This window comes from Meles meles, chromosome 9 (assembly GCF_922984935.1).
Source record: "Meles meles chromosome 9, mMelMel3.1 paternal haplotype, whole genome shotgun sequence".
NCBI lineage: Eukaryota > Metazoa > Chordata > Mammalia > Carnivora > Mustelidae > Meles > Meles meles.
In genome coordinates, this window is record NC_060074.1 from 38,130,481 (window position 1) to 38,150,014 (window position 19,534).

Sequence of the window (19,534 nt, forward strand, 5' to 3'; positions counted from 1 at the left end):
ACATCTCAGGCTACACGGTTCTTTGTTGTAGAGCTAGTCCATGAACTAAAAGATGTTTAGCAACATCTCTGGCCTCCAACCACTAGATGCCATTAATACCTCCCCAATAGTGAAAACCAAAAACATGTCCAGATGTTGCCAAATGTCCCCCAGAGGACTAAATCGCACCCCTCATCTTTGAGAACCACAGTTCTAGATAATAAAAAGGTATAATGAACTAACACAATCTACTATGTGGTCAGAAAACTCTTACAGGCCAGACACAGAGCATGTCTCTCTGTCTGTCTTTCTGTTTCTCTGTATCTATTTCTGTCTCTGGAACAGCCTGGGAAACCACTGCCATGTCCCTGCTCTTTGGCTCCTCTTTGTCTGGCCTCCATGGGGCTCATCTTCCTCTGAGGACTCAGGCTTCCTTCGGATGCATTGTTGATGTTGATGGGACTACCCGTCCTTCCTGTACAGTGAGAGCTGTCAGGGGCTCTGTCTGTGTCTCCCATTCCCTAGGCATCCATGTCACACATTCATTAGGGAGTAAACCACGAAGCAAGTTCCCCACAAAAGATAAATAGATTAAAACATTAACACCAGAGTCCCCCAGACTTCACATATTCTCAACAACCAAAGGTGTTTCCAAGGAAGCAGTAAAGACACTTAACATTTGTGAGCTCATCCCAGGGCACTTATTCAAAGCATAATCCAGCTTAGGAAAATTCATTCCTCTTAAACTCCCTCTAAAAACTCAAATAGAAAAATATTTCAAAATCTTGGTCCAAAATGCAGTGCTGCATTTTATCCCACTAACTAGCTGTTGAATTTCAGCAATTACGGAAAGGCTCTCTGATGTTGGTGTAACTGTACAAAGTTCCAAGTATTTCAAATTGAAATGTGCAAAGAGACTTATTTATTACTTCCCATCGCTGAAAGGAGAATCTTTGATAAGGGGAAAAAAAAAGCTGTTCAAAGCCACAGAATCCTTCTTTTTGAATACAGTGGACTGACTTCATGATGACAATACTTGGATAACCCAAGCTATTTAATGAATACTACACCAACACTGCATTCAGAACTGTGAGCTTCTCCTCATTACCATTTATTTCTAAACTGAAAACTAACTAGTGCTACTACTACTAATAATTACCACCATGCTTTGAGTATCTACTATTTCCCAGGTCACTTACGTTCATTATTTCTAATGCTCACAAATACCCTCTAAATATTTACATCATATTTTTAAAAGATGAAAAAAATGGAGGCTTAGAAAAGGTATCTGATTTACCTAGGAATGCAAACTGAGTAATTACAGAGATGGGGCTTGATCCCAAATGCCCCGGACTCCAAAGCCCGCCATATTTGGGTTATTTCCACCAAGCTATGATGGCTTCAAAAGAACTTAATTTATTGAAAATTCCATATTGGCAATTTCAGGCACTTCTACATACCAAAATCTAACTGTCATTATGGTAGGAGGCATTTTAATTTTCATTTCATTGCCTGGCAGTTCTCCTCAACTGGCTCACGTATTGGGCTCTGTGTAAGTGTATTAAGTCGAATCCAGCTATCCAGAAAGTATTTATTCATTCCCACTTTGGAAGAGTAGCTTATGTAAACAGCACTATGAAGAAGCATACCTCTAAAAACAATCTGATTTGTCTTTATCCCCCAAGTGGGTCATGGTCTCTGCTCCACGAGTCTGAGCAGAAGGAACAGAAGAAAAGGCCATGTCTCTCTTTCTCATCTCACCCCACGTGGTGACTGACCGTCCACGCTTAACAGGGGAGGTGGCTCCTCAGAAGAGTGGCACCCATGGCTGGGCTGTGGTGTTCACACTAATTACAATGAAAATCTGTCTGCCCAGTGGGCTCAAGTAACCATGGCAACCTACCAGCTACAGCGCTCACACAAATTACAGCAAAGAAGCTGCTAAGGGCTCCACCCAGAGACTGAAGCCTTCGCACAAAGAAGGAAATATTTCTCAAGGACACTTCGCTGTTAAGTAGCCACTGGCAACCTTGCATCGGTTCAGCTTTATCACCCAAATAAATGTCAGTTCAGTTTTACCAACTGGTGTTAAAATTTGTTAAACATAACACCCTTGAACGTTCATTATAACGGAACTGTGAATCAAAGCTCTGAATAACTACGTCATGAAGGGCAGGCTAGGAGTTATTTCAAGGGCTTTATAGCCCTTGGCCCATCTGGAATCCTGCAGACGCACACGTGCCCTCACGTTTCTGCAACAGGAAGAACTTTCCCCACTAAGGGTGCGAGTCCCAGCAAAGCCCCCGATCAGGGAGAAGTGTGGAGCCACCTGGAAAGGGGGGAGTTGGCCCTGTGTGAGGCTGAGGGCAAGGAAAGGACACCACCCTTTTGGAAAGTTCCTGTTTTCTTTTTTTAAAGAAAAAAAAAACGCATAAAGTCTTTAAAAAAAAATACCATCTTTAAGAAATATCCCATGAGCAGGAGCAGAAAGTCATTGGTTGGATGGAAATGAGGACAGTGGTGATCTTCATAGTCGCTGTGGAATGAATTTGAGCAAGATAATTAGGGAGCTAGCAGGTTTCTTAGGTGACTTCGTGGGTCTATCTCAAGTTGGCAACTCTGAACGTAGGGGGACATCAAACTTCCTGGATCACTTCTGTCCACCTCTCCCACAAGGCTGAGTTCCTAGGAAACTTAATTCAGCTTGTGTCACTGGCATCCAGCTCTGCTTCCGGCATGAAGTAAGTGCTCGTAAATGTTAGTGGAACTCAATTGGAAACAGCAACGTCGGTAATGTCTGACATACTGGTTTCCTGGAGCAGCCGTAATGACGAACCATGAACTAAGTGGCTTCAACAACAGAAGGATATTTGTCCCACGGTTCAGGAGGTGCAAGTCTGCGGTCAAGGTGTCTGAAGGGCCATGGTGGGGAAGGATCTGTTCCAGGTCTTTTCTCCTAGCTCTGGGAATTTCCATGGCTTGAGGCGGCATAACTCCCCTATGGTCACAAGGCATGTTCACTCTGTTATGTCTATGCTCAAACGTCCCCTGTTTTTATGGACACCAGCTCTATTTGATTAAAGCCTCTCCGGACTCCCAAGACAACCTCATCATAAACTAATTACACTTACACAACCCTGTATCCAAATAAGGCCACATTCTGAGGGACAGGACTTCAATATACACATTTGGGTGGGGATATAATTCAACCCATAACACGTAAACTTTAAGTAAATACTAGACACTTTTACACATACACAGACACAGTCACACACACACATACACACATACCGTGAAGAGTAAAGAAACCCCATTCACACAGAAAAATTACCATGCCAGTCAGGTTTTAAGAGTGATTTATCTCCCACAAAATAATAAGCTCAAGCAAATTGTCCATTCTACCAAAAGGTACCACGAAATACCCATGCCAGACATGTCTTTCACTAATTAATCCTATTTAGCAATTAAAAGCCAGGGTCGCAGGGCCCCTGGGTAGCTCAGTGGGTTAAGATTCTGCCTTCTCCTCAGGTCATGATCTCAGGGTCCTGGGCTCTCTGCTCAGTGGGGAGCCTGCTTCCCCCTGCTCTCTCTCTGCCTGCCTCTCTGCCTACTTGTGATCTCTCTCTCTCTCTGTCATAAATAAATAAATAAATAAATAAATAAATAAATATAAAAGCCAGGGTCTCACAAGTCAACAGACCTCTGAATAAATCACACAGGTCAACTGGGCAAAATTCAGTTCTTAAAGAGCCTCCACTTTTTCTGAAAGAGGCAACAAGGCTTGGGAGAAAGGAAGGTCTCATAAGGTTCTGATTCCTCCATGTTCGTGTGAGAGGCAGTCACCGTTCCAGAGAAATCAAGTAAACAGTCAACGTTATAAAAGATCTTTCGAACCCACAAGTCAGTATAAATAAATAAACGTATGAAATCCAGCTTTTCCAGCCCTTAGTGCTGCAAGTTTTCCTGGACTTGGAAATTGTCACAAATCCTCAGGTTTATTATTGGCAGATATTGCTAAAATTTTGGACCAAAATGCTAGAAACTGTTCCTCTGTCTGTGATACACACCGTTTTGAATTTTGTATAAATGGGTTTTAGATTCAGGTTACAAATTTATCCGAGCTCATTATGTAATTAAATGTTTGATTAGGAGCAAGAATTAACATATTACATAGAAGCATATAATTTTATGAGACAAATTACTAATCCCAATAAAGAGATTCACCATGGTAATTATCTGACCCATCCAATTCAACATGTAGTTCAAAATGGTTTTTCAAGTTATCAAAAATGTAGTTATTAAGTAGATATATCAAAATGTATGCACGGCCCTATAGAGTTTTTAAAGAAATACTTGCAAAAAAGATGAGGGCATTTTAAATGGGCATTTAAAAATATAAAGAGAGGGAAGTCTGGATGGCTTAGTCGGTTGAACATCAGCTCAACGCTTGATCTCAGCTCAGGTCTTGATCTCAGGGTCATGAGTTCAAGTCTTGTGTTGCACTCCATGCTGGGTTTGAAACCTACTTAAAAGAGAAAGAAAAGAAAAAGAAAAAGGGAAAAACAAAAAGGAAAGAAAGAAAGGAGGGAGGGAGGGAGGAAGGAAGGAAGAAAATAGAAATATACAGAGAGGAAAGATCAGGGATGGAATTCTGAGGAAAGGATAAAATATTGACAGTTTTGTCATGGCAAACACTAGGTGCTTTAATTTCTTTTTTTTTTTTTTTAACTTGGTGACATTTGAAAATGGTATACTGAATGCATTTATTTATTTATCTTATTTGAGACAGAGAGAGAGACAGCGTGCAAGTAGGCAGGAGGTCAGATAGAAAGGGAGAAGTGGGCTCTCTGCTGAGCAGGGAGACAGAATTTGGGCTCAATCCCAGGACCCTGAGATCATGACCAGAGCCTAAGGCAGACGCTTAACCGACTGATCCACCCAGGTGCCCCTTGAATGCATTTTTAATCTTTCTGGTTATCTTAGCAAAATGGGACTGGCTGGCAGCACTCGAACGGGAGATGGATTTGTTTTAACTGCCAGATACAATCTCTGTTAATCAACCCGAGGTCTTCAAGTACAATTTAGCTTGCTACTTCAGGAGCTGGATGGTACGCAATTGTTCACAGCTGTTTCTAATTACACCTTGATCCAGTAATAACTAAATATTGTTTAACACTGTGGCAGTAACTACTTAAGAAAATGTGTGAGATCAATAATGGAAAGTAACACTTTCAGGCATAAACCTGCACAAATTAGAACCTGGGGAAAACCCAAACACAATTCAGTAGGTGGCACTCTTCCCTCAGCCAGAATTTTCTTCATTTCACAGGACTGGAGTACTCTCTCTCTGACAATTACCTCTATTCATCATTAATCCATGGAATTTTGTGTCCTAAGTCAGTATCAACACACTAGCCTCAAACATATCGCCTGGCTTCTTCTCTTTGAGATACACGGCCCAGATTAAAAAAAAAAAAAAAAAGAAAGAAAGCTGATAACAGGTGAAACAGTAGAAAAAGAGCATGATTTCACCTGAAGTCTTTAAATAACGAAGTCAGTGTAGTGTTATCTGAAGTAAATTAATTCTTCATACCTATTAAAAACAACCCAAGTGATGTGACCTCTTCCACTGATATTCTCCAATGAGCTAATTTAAAATATTTAAACTAGCCAATGAACATGTTTCTCATCCTCGGGCGCCATTGACTTTGGGGCTGGATAATTTGTTGGTGAAGGGATGTGGCGGGCAGGGAGGACATCCTGTATGTTGCAGGATGTTCGGCAGCATCCCTGGTCTCTACCCCCAAATGCCAGTCACACCTCCCACTTGTGACAGCCCAAAATGTCCCCAGACATTGTCAAATGTTCCTGGGGACAAAATCATCTCATTCGAGATACATCAATCAACCCTTTACAACGAGGACCACTCTCTGGTTTCATGGCCACGGACTGAGTTTTTCTACTAGCGTATTTTCAATAACAGTGTATTTTTATCCTATTTCCCTGATTCCAAAGGTTGATGCATGTGTTGAAAATTTTGAAGCTATAAGAAGCACAAACAGGAAAACTAAAAGCCACTGGTAATTGTCCCATACTATGATAATGACTGTTAAAATTTTAAGTGCATCCTTTTATTTTTCTCTGCATAAAGATGCGCATAGAGTACACATAATATTATTTGATTCATTAAAATCTATTTTAAACCTATTAGGCCATTAAAACCTATTGCACTACTATTTTGTAAAAAGGTCTTTTATCTCTAAAGATATACTCTGTCATTAAATATTCAATTAAGCATGATTTTTTTGTGGCTACAGAGTCTTTCCAAGAGATATATCATTTTTTTAAACCAAGCTCTTATATTGGGCTTTTTATATGATCTCAAAGGTTAATGTCAATTACTTTGACTATGTTCACTTGGGATAAATCCCCAGCAATCGAAATTCTGAGTACTAACCTATTTTAGTTCTGCCTTTGCACAGAGAGAAGAAAAGAGGGAATGATGAAACAAAGAAGGAAAAAGTGCAGAGAGAGGAATAAAGAATGGAAGGAAGAGGGAGAGTAGGTAGTAAATGAGAAAGTTGACTGGGGTGAGGCGGTACAAGGGAGGGAACCATAGAGAGAAGGAGAGGAGGTCGAAGAAAAGAGAAGTAGTTTCAGTAGAAGTTGATTTAGAAATGAACTTGGCTGGCTTCCCTCCCACTTTTATTCTCAGTCTTTAGGTGGTTGGTGTGGTTCATCCTCCTACAAAAATGATACCATCCCCGCCCTCCATTCAGAGAGCATACACTGTGAATTATTCTTCCTCATTCAATTCTTCCTGTAACGAGCAGACATCAGTAAAATGGTACATGAAATAAAAGTGAGAAACCTTGAAAATATTATGCTAACTCTAAGAAGCCAGACAAGAAAGGTCACATATTGCATGATTTCATTTATATGAGATATCCATAAAAAGCAAATTCATTGAGACAGTAAGTAGATTAGCAGTTGCCAGGGGCTGGGGGCCGGGGTAGGAAATGGAGAGTGACTGCTTAATTGGTATGAGATTTCCTTTTGGAGTAACGAAGACATTCTAGAAGCAGAGCACAGTGACGGCTGCACATCTCATCATGTGCTGAACCCACTGGATGATACACATTAAAATGGTTCCAGTGGTCAGTTCCATGATGTCCTTTTCAAAATTCATGGATCAAACAAATTATAAAGGGATGTCTTTATAAAAAGCCTTTGAGTTGAGCATAAAGGACTTAAAAATAAATAAAAATAAAAGTGAGAGAAATAATAGCTATCCTCTTGAGCACCACTACCTAGCCCTGTCTCATCTCGTCTTCATGACAACTTTTTTTTTTAATTCTATTTATTTATTTGACAGACAGAACAGACAGAGATCACAAGTAGGCAGAGAGGCAGGCAGAGAGAGAGAGAGAGAGAGAAGCAGGCTCCCCACTGAGCAGAGAGCCCGACGCGGGGCTTGATCCCAGGACCCTGAGATCATGACCTGAGCCGAAGGCAGAGGCTTAACCCACTGAGCCACCCAGGTGCCCCGTCTTCGTGACAGCTTTGACAAATGACTATTATTTCCATTTTACAGATAACATAAAAGAGAGACCAAAAGTTAAGTCACTCAAGGGGAGGCAAGTACTAGGCAGAATTAGAATTGGCTTCTAATTGAAAACCTTGCTCACAGAATAAAACCAGGCTAACTAGGTGAATAAAATCCTTCACTGTGGTCTCACATATGCGGTAGCCTCATGAGTTAACTAGACACAGATCATCCACACAGTTATTTAGGCAAGAAGAAAAGTCCCCATACCAGCTGCCTGATTGAAATTTTCCAGCTCAAAGGAGGCACTATTGTTCAGCAGGAAAGGAAACAGGATAAAAACGTAGCACACGACTCTAAATCCTTCATCCACATCCATCTCATGAGCTTAGTAAAGCCTTAATCTCCCACTTTTGCCAAATGACACATAATCAACCAAATTAACTAGCTAGGTCATTGAGGCTGGGAGGGAACATTGTGAAAAAAGCAGAAAGCTTTATGCTTATCAGTCCAATTTCAGAAATCACCTTTCTCTCTTTTATTTCCCCCAGCTTTATTTAATTGACATATACACTGTGTAAATTTAAGGTATACAATGTAGTCATTTAATACATGTATGAACTGAAAAGTGTTTACCACAAGACGGTTAATCAACATAACCTTCACCTCACATAATTAACATTTTTGTTTTTGTCATGGTGAGAACATTTAAGATCTACTATCATAACAACTTTCAAGAGTACAATACGGTATTGATAACTGTAATCACCACGCTGTACATTTAGGTTCCTGGAACTTATTCACCTTATAAGTTTATACAACTAAAAGTTTGTACCCTTCGGTGAACTCCTCCCCATGTCCTCCACCCCCACCCCCAGCCCCAGGGAATGATACCAGCTTTCTGTTTCTATGAGTTCATTTTTGTTTTTAGATTCCACGTATAAATAGGATCTTACAGTACTTGTCTTTTTCTGCCTAACGCATTGCACTTAACGTGATGCCCTCAAGGTCCATCCGTGTCATCACAAATGGCAGGACTTCCTCCCTCTTCATGGCTGAATAATTTTCCACTGAATATATACACACCACAATGTCTTCATCCATTCGTCTGTCAACGAACACTTAGGTTGTTTCTACATCTTAGCTATGGTGAATTACGCTTCAGTGAACGCGGGGGTGCCGATATCTCTTCACGATGGTAAAAAAAAAGAGAATTTTCTCATGATGTTCTCGCCCAGATAGTGAACAGACAGGAGTAGTTGATAACATTAGAGCATCCCAGGTCAAGATCTGAAGCTGAGGATGGGTAGGTTTCAAGAGGGAGAAACACAATCATGTGAAATACAAAACTCAGATTATTCAACTCTGAGCACCAAGTTCAATGCATGCTTGTCAGTTAATTAATGAAAAGAGGTTGGAAAAAGCAGTCAGCGGACAGGGTAGGCAGTTTCTCAGGTGGCCCCCCAGCAAACCTCACCTCCCAGTGTTCAGGCCCTTGTAGAATCCTCTCCCCTTGAGTGTGTGCTGGTCCTGCGGCTTCTAAGATGTCACTTCCAAGTTTAAGTTACAAAAAGACTCTGTCTTCTATCTCGTTTATCCTGTCTTGCTTTCTTGCTTGCTGGCCCTGATGGGGCTCAGCTGATCTATGAAGAGACTCTTGTGGCAAAGAACTGAGGAGATCTTTGGAAGACAGCCAGCGAGGAACCGCTGCTCTCAGCCCAACCACCTGCAGAAAACTGAATCCCGCCAGCCGCCACCTGAGTGAGCTTGCACGGGAAACTCTCTCAGTTGAGCTTTTGAATGAGGCTGCAGTCCTGGGCAAGGGCCCGATGGCAACCCCAGGAGAGACCCTGACGCAGCTGAGCTGCACTCAGATTACCAATCCACAGAGACTGTAAGATAATAAATGACTGCGGCCATAGCCACTAATTTTGGGGTAATTTTTATTCAGGAATAGATAACTAGTATAAAAGAGTTTTCTGAGGGAAAAAACCCACTTTTTTCAACTTAAAAGAGTTTTCTGATATTTCACGGATCAATAAAGAGAATTGTTTCAGAAATTTAATATTCCTTCCTCTTGGACTTAGCCATATATTAATGTCCCCGAAACAAAATTCCTATATGAAAATAGCTTCTTTCTGTCTCTTTTTGTGAATAAAGCCTAATGGGTTATTTACCTTCCATTAAAAAATCAATAAGGAATTGGCACTTTTTCTCTCTGATTTAAATCTATTGGCTGGCTATCCTGACCTTCAGGGACATAAATTGACTAAAGAAACTCTGAGCCCTATTTGACCCCCTGAGAAAATCCAGACAAATATTCCCTTAAAATTCTCAGCCCTACCTTAACCCAAACTATCCCCTGCAGCCATGGAGAAGAGCAGTGATGAAAACATTAAGTAGCAGGCTCATAGATCTTATTCCAGAACTTACCACACATCTTTATGTTTCTCTTGTAGAAATGAGCCATACTAAAGTCTCTGCAGCAGAAAAATTAACTCCCTAAGGCAAGGTATTTCCTACTACTAAGCTTTACTTTGCTCAAAACAGTGGGGAGAAAATGCAAAAGGAAGATGAAGGATTTTTTTTTTAACCTTTAAGGGCTTTAATAAATTAAGTTCATGGTCTTTCTTTAATCACAGACTTTTGCATATGTCACCGATTTCAAGTAAAATAAACTACACAAGGCAATGCCCTTTTCTGATTCCTCATAAGCAGCTGCTCTATTTAATACATTTGCGGAAGTCCCAGGAACAAAAGAGCAGAGAGAATAGAAAGATTTCTGTCAAATATGCTATGCAAATTCGTATGCGGAAGTAGCTTGTGACATATGTGTTTTAATGAAAAGAACTGGGGGCCTTGAGTGCAGAAAATAAAGCATCACCATTCATTCTTTTATCATTCTTTACCATAATACACATTTTAGTTAATTTCTAACAGTAAAGATGACATTCATCTCTTACCAGAGGTCTAAATTAAATCAAGGACACTAAATTCAGCCTGAGGTTTCCAATTAGATGTTAATGGTTTAAATACAATAGCTCCTGAATGAAGGCAGAGGACTGAACAAAGGTTTGAACTCAATATACTGTAAGTTCAATCAATCTTCAAGTGCTGAAAGGCAAAAATAAACAAAGTAACAACTAGACAAGCAGACACTTCTCCGTGGGGATGAATAGAATGGGCGCACTTAGGTCAATGCACCTGCGGCAATAACCCAGGTAATTGAGGCTCACACCCCGAACGGAGTTATGCCTTCTACTGAGAAAGCACTTTGCTAAACTCACGTATAAATATAGATACATTGAGGCATTACAAGCTGCACTGGCTGGACTCCCCATTTTTCTGTTTGAGAAACCAGAATAAAGCAAGGGAGAGACTTTGCTGGAACACAAGGAAATGTATCAGCTATTCTACATGTAAAGCAGACAAAGTTTTCCTTCGTGCATCTGTCTGGAGGACCGAATGCAAACAAAGAGCGTAGGTTCTCCCTAATGAGAATGTGGGACCTCAGCTAGACTTGAGAAACCACGTGCCTGGAGCAAGGCACACAAGTTCTCAGGGCCCTGGAGGATAACCGACAGCAAACGGTCTGTTGCCTCCATTATCAAATTGGAGCTGAAAGCAGCCTCTGCCCTCTTCTCCTGGGCCTTTGGAAGGTGGGAGGAGACATGATGACCACAACCGCAGGTATGCAAAGACTCGCACGACTGGTGTGCAAGATTTCTTCTAAAAGACCATCATGCTCATCAACTATTTTTTTAGCTTTTTTCAGGTATAATTGACAAATGAAAATTGTATATATTCAAGGCATCAAATTTGATACTTTGGTGCATGTATGAATCATAAAATGTTCACCGCGACGATACTAATTAACGTAGGCATCATCTCCCGTGGGTTATCTCTCATGTGTGTGGTGAGAACACCAAAGAACGGCCCTCCAAGCAAATTTCAAGTGTACAATATTGTTAACCATTGTCACCATGCTACACGTTAGATCCCCAGGACTTACTCGTTCTGCACAACTGAAACTTCGTACCTTTGACCAACATCTCCCCACTTTCGCCACCCATCCCCAGCCCCTGGCAGCCACCATTCTGCTCTCTGTGTCAGTGTGTGACTATTTTAGATTCCACAGATAAGTGAGCTCATGTGGTCTCTCTTTTTGTGACTGCCTTGTTCGCATAATGTCCTCCGGCTCCATCCACGTTGTCACAAGCTTCTCAGGATTTCTCAGGCAGTCTTTCTCCTCTATCTGGCCATCCCCAGAACTCAATTGAAATCCCCACTTCAAAACGGGTTCCAAGAGCCTCCTGAGGAGACCACCTCCCCCACCCCCTGACACATCCTCTCAGCCTTCCCTAAAATACCCATTTGACTGCTGGGGGATCACTGAAGCCAAACAAAAGAGGAAACATGACACCCTCGGATCCCAGGGTTCTCCATCACCATCTCACAGTCTCTAACTGTATACACTGATTTCCTTCTCAGAAAAACAAGGGGACTATTTACGGAAGACAATTGTTTCTATTGTTGTGCAGTGCCAATTTCTCCCCCACAACGGTCACAACATATCTGATTTTCCTGTGGGAGCCCGGGTGGGTCTGAGCAGCTCCTCACAGGAGACATGTCCAGGCTAATAAACTCCTCCCTGGGCCACAGAGATGTGTTGGGTCTGTGCAGGTGACCTGAGCCTATCCATGGAGAGGACTTGTGTGGGGAAAGGAATGGAAGCAGGAAGTTGGGAGAAAGGGAGTAAGCAGGGACAATGGGAAAGGATCAGAAAGAAAAAGGATGGGAGGAAAGAGCACTGAGAGAAAGGAGAAGGACAAGGACCGGGAAAAGAAGGAAGAAGGAAATATACAGCTTCCTTACACCAAACCTGGCCTTCCAACACATGCATTCTTAATCTTGCTTCAACATCATCGTCATAGCACTTAGCCGATCTTTAGTCAAACTTAAAACAAAGAAGGAAAGGGGAGCCTGGATGGCTCAGTCGGTTTAGCATCCGACTCTTGATTTTAGCTCAGGTCATGATCTCTGGGTGGTGAAATCGAGCCCCACATCAGGCTCCATGCTCAGCTGGGGGGCCACTTGAGATTCTCTCCCTCTGTCCCCCCATCTCTTTCTCTCTCAAAATAAATAAATAAATCTTAGAGAGAGAGAGAGAGAAGAAAGAAGAAAAGGATATAGTGTCCCAAATGCCACCTTCTTCACAGTGATGATGTAATCATCAGTTAGAAAGTGATGGAGCCTGAAGACAAATGACTACAGATTAACAAGCTGAGTAAAGAATCTGTTTATCTTTCAAATACAATGAAATAAATGTTACTCCTTTAAGAGTATCTGGAACTTTCCATATTTTATATAATGCTGATCTTCGTATTTTTCCCTTCCAGGAACCTGAGCTATGAATTACTGAACAAGATCTTAAAAAAGAAAATGAAACTCCTAAGTCTAAGTGGGAACCCCCAACATTGGGAAACTCTTTTCTACTTGCTACAAAGGAACCTTGATTTATAAATGTGGAGTTTGTGCCACTAATGAACCATCTCAGCGATCATGGACGGCTGCTAGTTGCCAATAAATCTCAGAGTCTGGCCAAAGCTGGATGAGCTGCACTTCATTTTGATGTCTTTAGCAGCTACACAAGGGATTACGAATTCTTTTCTTATCTCTTCCACCATACAGGAAAGAGGAGCACAGTCACCAGAGGACCGGTCGGCAAATGAAGATAGATACATGAGAATTCTGCTTTTCCATCCACTTGTCAACAGGATCATCCAGTCTGACAGGTCTCAGCTTTCTTACCTACCAGGGGTCCAAGAGAGGAATCTGGTCTGGATCTAGATATCTGACACCAGCCCATCACTGCCTCTGCCCAGAACAATGAGGCAGATGTCAATGAATGATCTTGGCATGCTCTTCCACATACCAGGGGGCAGCCTTGATGTCTGCGGCACCGTAGACAAGGTTCTCCGTTTCCAAAGTAAGCTATCTACACCCCAGGAGGTATGCGATAGAATCGCATTGGCTGGGGATACAATACACTAGAATTTCTAAGCACGGTTATTTTTATCTTCAAAAATATGAGATAAATTCAGCACGAATATAGACACGGACACCAGCACCAGCTGGTCCACATGTCAGATGTAGAGCTAGAAGTCTCCTACAGGTGAGAATTCTGTAGTGAAAAGGAGGGGAGCCTGGGTGGCTCAGTTGGTTTAGCATCTGCCTTTGGCTCAGGTCGTGATCCCAGTCCTGGAACTGAGTCTAGCATTGGGCTTCCCGCCCAGCTGGGGAGTCTGCCTCTCCCTCTCCCTCTCCCTCTGCCCCTCCTCCCCCCTGCCCCTGCTCCTAATCTCTCTCTCTCACACTCTCTGTCTCTCTCCCAAATAGATAAATAAAATATTTTTAAAAAGAGAGAGAGAGAATAAAAAGGAGAAGAACTTGATGCGGACACCTCACTCACATGACCTCTCAAGTCATTATAGCTCACATTTGCCCATTTCAGTGGATTTATGGGTCATATTATCTGGTTTTAACAAAAACCTAGCTGAGGTTCCTGCACATGAATGGCAGATTTTAGATAATAAAAAGAATGCACCATAATCAGACAACAAGAAAATGACACAGTTGATATACTCCCCTGCCCTCTCCTCTTGGTACGTCATCTTTTCCATCTCATTTTGGGGTGAAACTGATGATCTCATTGGGTCCAACAAGATTAGCTGAAAACCCTGACATCATCAAAGCCATCTGAGATTTGGTTTGACATCACTATTACTAAAGAAGAGCCTTGCCCAAATTAATAGTAATCATCACAATGAAGATAGATATACAATACCATGTATTTCAGATTTAGCTCATTCTCCTAAGATTTCCATTCTGTATCTTTTTAAAAATACACATCGTGTGTGAGTAACAAGTACATAGATTTAACCTGCATATTCATAAATTTATAGAGATCATTAATGAATATTTATTTTGTTTAAACAGACATATGATTTTTAAAAGAAAAACTGTGTGAAGTCCGTAGCAGTGAATTTTAGTGAGTGAATAAACTAATGAGTGAATAAACTAATTGTTTCTTTGTTGCAATGGTCTCCAAATTCCTTTCCTTTGGCTCTTTTTCTCAATGACTCCAGCATACATATGACAGAATGAGTTATCTTCCTCCCCATTCTCTCTTTCCTCAGACGTGACTCTTAAAAAGGAGAAATGAAATCAAGATTCTGTTGGCATGTGAATGACAGATGCAGCAGGTTTGTGCTATAGAAAAGAGTCCATTTTTGTCATAAAGTTTGTCTTACAGAAGATTTATGTGCAGGGCCCTAAAGCCCTCTGGAGCTCCCTGCCCCCAAGCAAATGTTCCTGAAGGGCCTGGACCCTTGCGAGAGTGTAGATGGGGCTGCAAGGAAGGGACAAAGAATAAAAGGGCTTTTGGAAAGTTCTGGAATGAGAATAAGGAGGAGAGGATAGAGGAGAGAGGTTTTTATACATAACCAAGATGGACTCCGAATGAGCTAGTGAGTTAACTGAGCAGAAAAGCAAACACATGTTTTGTACCATCCCATGAAGAGACTATCAGTAACGTCTTTGTGATGATGGACATCTTTTCTGCCTTAACGAGTATTATGGGATAGACAGATGGTGACATGTAAAAATTCCAGCACTGCTCATAAGTGGCAAGACACAAGTTTTAAAGAGAATGCATTAATCCATCAATGTGGGGGAGAAACTAATTTCGGTTGGATCTTTAGCTCACAAAGTAGCTTTCCTGTGTCCCAGGATGATATACTTCATTTATCCCCATTACTTCCTGAGCAAATTATTTTTTAATTCCTGGATTTGGTTTATGAAGATGCCCGGTGACTCATAAACGCCCATGTGACTAATGTCTCATTTAGAGATCTCAGTATGCACAGAAGCCCTGACATCATTTCTCTTGCCAAGAAATGAAGGTGTCATATTTTCAGGAAAAACAAAGAAATGAACAGCCAGCACACCAAGGAACACATCTGCACCTGTTGTCACAGTGGTTTTTATCATTTACTCGCTAGGTAATCAGGGATTGAAATAGAGATACAATAAGAAATATCTATACAAATTTAAGAGCATAGTTTATGACCATTTTTATGATCTGGCTTATTTATTACCACTTTCGCATCTATCTCTTTTGCTACCATGATGTCTGTAGTTTATTGACCTTTCCATTCAAACCAAGGGGAGCTATATCTGAATAACGATGGTATTTTATTGACACAGCTCTACTCTTGTGAAAAGCTGGAAGTACTTTATAAATATTTCTTTCAACTTGAAAGTAAGTTAAGGATCGCTGTTTCCATCTTAGACGAAGATATAAAACAAGAGAAGTTCAAACCACTATTAGCAATGAAAGGACTGAACAACTGAGAGGATAAAGATGGCAAGTTGAGGGGCGCCTGGGTGGCTCAGTGGTTTAAGCCTCTGCCTTCAGCTCAGGTCATGATCTCAGGGTCCTGGGATTGAGCCCCGCATCGGGCTCTCTGCTCAGTGGGAAGCCTGTTTCTCCCTCTCTCTCTGCCTGCCTCTCTGCCTACTTGTGACCTCTCTCTCTGTCAAATAAATAAATAAAATATTAAAAAAAAAAAAAGATGGCAAGTTGACCTTAGACATCCATATCTTCTCCAAATCCTGCTAAACTGTCATAATGAACTTTTTTTTTAAAGATTTTATTTATTTATTTGACAGACAGAGATCACAAGTAGGCAGAGAGACAGGCAGAGAGAGAGAGGAGGAAGCAGGCTCCCCGCTGAGCAGAGAGCCCGATGCGGGGCTCAATCCCAGGACCATGGGATCATGACCTGAGCCGAAGGCAGAGGCTTTAACCCACTGAGCCACCCAGGCACCCCCATAATGAACATTTTTAAGTCAGAAGCACAAAAGGACAAAATGAATGACAAAAAAGAAACAACTTATTAGAGCTTCCAACAGAGATCTGGAAACTTTAGGAAACCCAGTGAGTCCACACAGACACATGCTCCAAACAAGCTATTATAAAACTACTGTGCCATGAAACTATGAAACTATGTATGTATCATGTATGTATCATGTAACTATGAAACTCATGTATCATGTTTCTTACTTCTCAAATGGCTCCACAACTGGGAAGGAAAGAAGGAATTCTACTTCAATTTTACTTAAAATTTTACTTGGTACAAAATACCAAGAAATAAGAGTGTCCAAATTGAAAAGATACACAATTTCCAACTATAGGAATGAGGGGGGTAGAATTCACATCAAGGCACCTAGTCATGAAATTTCAGAGCACAAAGAATGTAAAGAAAATCCCCAGACTTTTCAGAGAGTAGAGGGGGAAGAAAGTCACATGTAAAGGAACGTCACTATCTGGATCAAATGGGATCAGATCCCTCAAGAGTAAAGGGTAAAGTAGAAATCAATGAACACCACCTTCATAGCTTTAAGTAGAAATTATTTCCAATCTTCATTTCTATACCCAGACATTCGAAAAGGTGAGGCTAGAATAAAGAAATTTTCAGACATACAAGGCACACAATTTTTACTTCTTGAACGCATGCTCCAGCATAACAAAGAAGGAAATCAAAAGGAGAGGAAGCAAACAGAGGAATATCCACCTCTAGGGAGAGAAGTCCCCGAGTCACAGCGGTGAGAAGGGCCTAATGGCCAGTAATCTGTCAGGTGTGGGAGCATAACAGACTCTGAAAGAAGCTCAGGAGAACGTGATAAAGAATACGCTATCTCCGCAAGTGAGTGGTTGAACTACACATGGATGGGTATATGCCAAATCTGAAAGTGCATTTGAGGAAAATTAAGTATAAGTATATATAAAATAATGTCAAATCTAAAAATAGTAAGACTATGGATTCAAAAAATATTGTGCAAGAAAGGAAATAAAATCATGGTGCTTCAACCCACTCTTCAGTTATCACACAGATAGTAACTAAAATTTCAGAAGTAACTATGTTAGGAATATGGAGGAAGGCAAGTGGGTAGAGTTATTATGGAGCTAAATCTTTATCTACCAAACTAGCCAAAAGAGAGTACCTAAAATGGTAATAGTACAGCATTTGAAATAGGAAGATAAGCTTGAGAAGAAACAGCTAAAATAATTACAGTTGGAGCAGGACTGGGGTGTGAGAGGGATGCAGGGGACACGTAAATAGTTTATGTTTCATTTTTCATTACTATTTGATAGAGTTTTTTTGGTGTTTTTTTGTTTTGTTTTGTTTTTTGGTAAATCCCTGCGGTATTCCTTTCATATAGTTTTAAAACTTAAGTCAGAAAAAAAATCACTTGCAAAGAAAGTCTAGGCTTATATGAGGTTATATTCAGTCTATATCTCCTGAGGCTTCCGTATTTAATGAACATTTTCCATTTAACAAATAATAAATTAAACCAGTCTGTCCAGTAGCAGATGCACCCATGATGTAATATGTGAGTTCCTTTAGTGTAAAAAGTAAATCGAACACTGAAAAAAAAATTACTTGACCAAAAATATGTAGAAAATATAAACTTGAAAATGTCTTTTAAACGTTACCTTCTTACATTTATGTACCAGATATTAGCTTTAAGTTACCTTAGCCTTGTAACCATCTCAAGCAAGTTGTACAGTCTCTGCTGGAAACCATAAAGTATATTATTAATGAGTTTTTACCAACTTAATTGGTTTTCTGTGTGGTGTTTCAATAGGTTGCCCCACAAATGAAGTTTACCACAAAGGAACTATATTTTATCCAAGGAATTAATCCAGGAAAAGTTGTAAAATAATTAACATATTTCCCAAATAAATGAACCCTAAATTCAGATAATGTTTCAACTAAATTTTCAGAACTAAACCAACAAATTGTTTCAAAGACAAACGATCTAAACAGGAAGTCATGAGGGAAAATAGCTTCATAATGAGAAAGTTCGCTCAGACACACACATTATACTCATGATATTTTCCATATCATTTTCAAAATTATCCTTAAAGCTTTACTGAGGGAGGGGAGGCAAAACATTATTCCCCTTCCCTGTGGTAGAACTGCGGGATTTTGTACAAACGTGTTCATCTTTTTTTTTTTTTTAATGTTATGTTAGTCACCACGCAGTATGTCAGTAGTTTTTGATGTAGTGTTCCAAGATTCATTGCTTGCATGTAACACCCAGTGCTCCACGCAGTACATGCCCTCCTTATATGCAGGTTGAGTCCCACGACCAGGTGGGATTCATCCCTGAGATACAAGGGTGGTTCAACATTCGCAAATCAATCAGTGTGATAGAACAAATTAATAAGAGGAGAGAGGAAAAACCCTGGTCCTCTCAACTGATGCAGAAAAAGCATTTGACAAAATACAGCATCCTTTCCTGATTAAAACTCTTCAGAGTATAGGGATAGAGGGAACACTCCTCAATTTCAAATATACTCATCTAACATGTCAACTATAAACTGTCAGGACTTAAACCTGTGATTCCATTCAAAATTTTATAATAGCTTTTCCTCTTCAGAAATTTTGATAAAGTAAAATAAAACAAAAAAAAATTGGTTCAACATAAGATCAAGATACTTCCACAGACCAATGCTCCTCATGTTTCTGTATTTTAAAGTGGCTTTTTTAATTCCAATGAAAGCATCTTCTTGGGCTCAAGAAATAACATAACCTAAACAACTGATTAAATGGGACCGTTATATTTCTTTCTGCTTAGGAATTTTGGCATCTCTAGAATTCCTAATTTCTTTTTTTTTTTAATATGGAAAGCTTCACGAATTTGCATGTCATCCTTGTGCTGGGGCCATGCTAATCTTCTCTGTATCACTCCAATTTTAGTATATGTGCTGCCGAAGCAAGCACTAGAGTCCCTCATTTATAAAGAAACTATGTGTAATGGGCCGAGTAAGACCACCCCAGAATAGCAGGTCCTCTTCCCTGGAACCTGACACATTACCTTATAAGGAAAAGGGTCTTTGCTGATTTGATGAAGTTAAAAATCTTGAGCTGGGGAGAC

General features: G+C 40.5%; 1 protein-coding gene and 1 non-coding gene across 2 annotated transcripts in view; both read right to left on the reverse strand.

The window, feature by feature from the left end:
• PID1 (phosphotyrosine interaction domain containing 1) overlaps window positions 1-19,534 on the reverse strand; it is a 225,531-nt gene that overhangs the window by 93,973 nt on the left and 112,024 nt on the right. The gene's annotated exons all lie outside the window — the stretch shown is intronic.
• On the reverse strand, window positions 19,274-19,380 carry LOC123951226. The gene has a single exon (XR_006820376.1). It is a non-coding gene; the product is annotated as a U6 spliceosomal RNA (small nuclear RNA).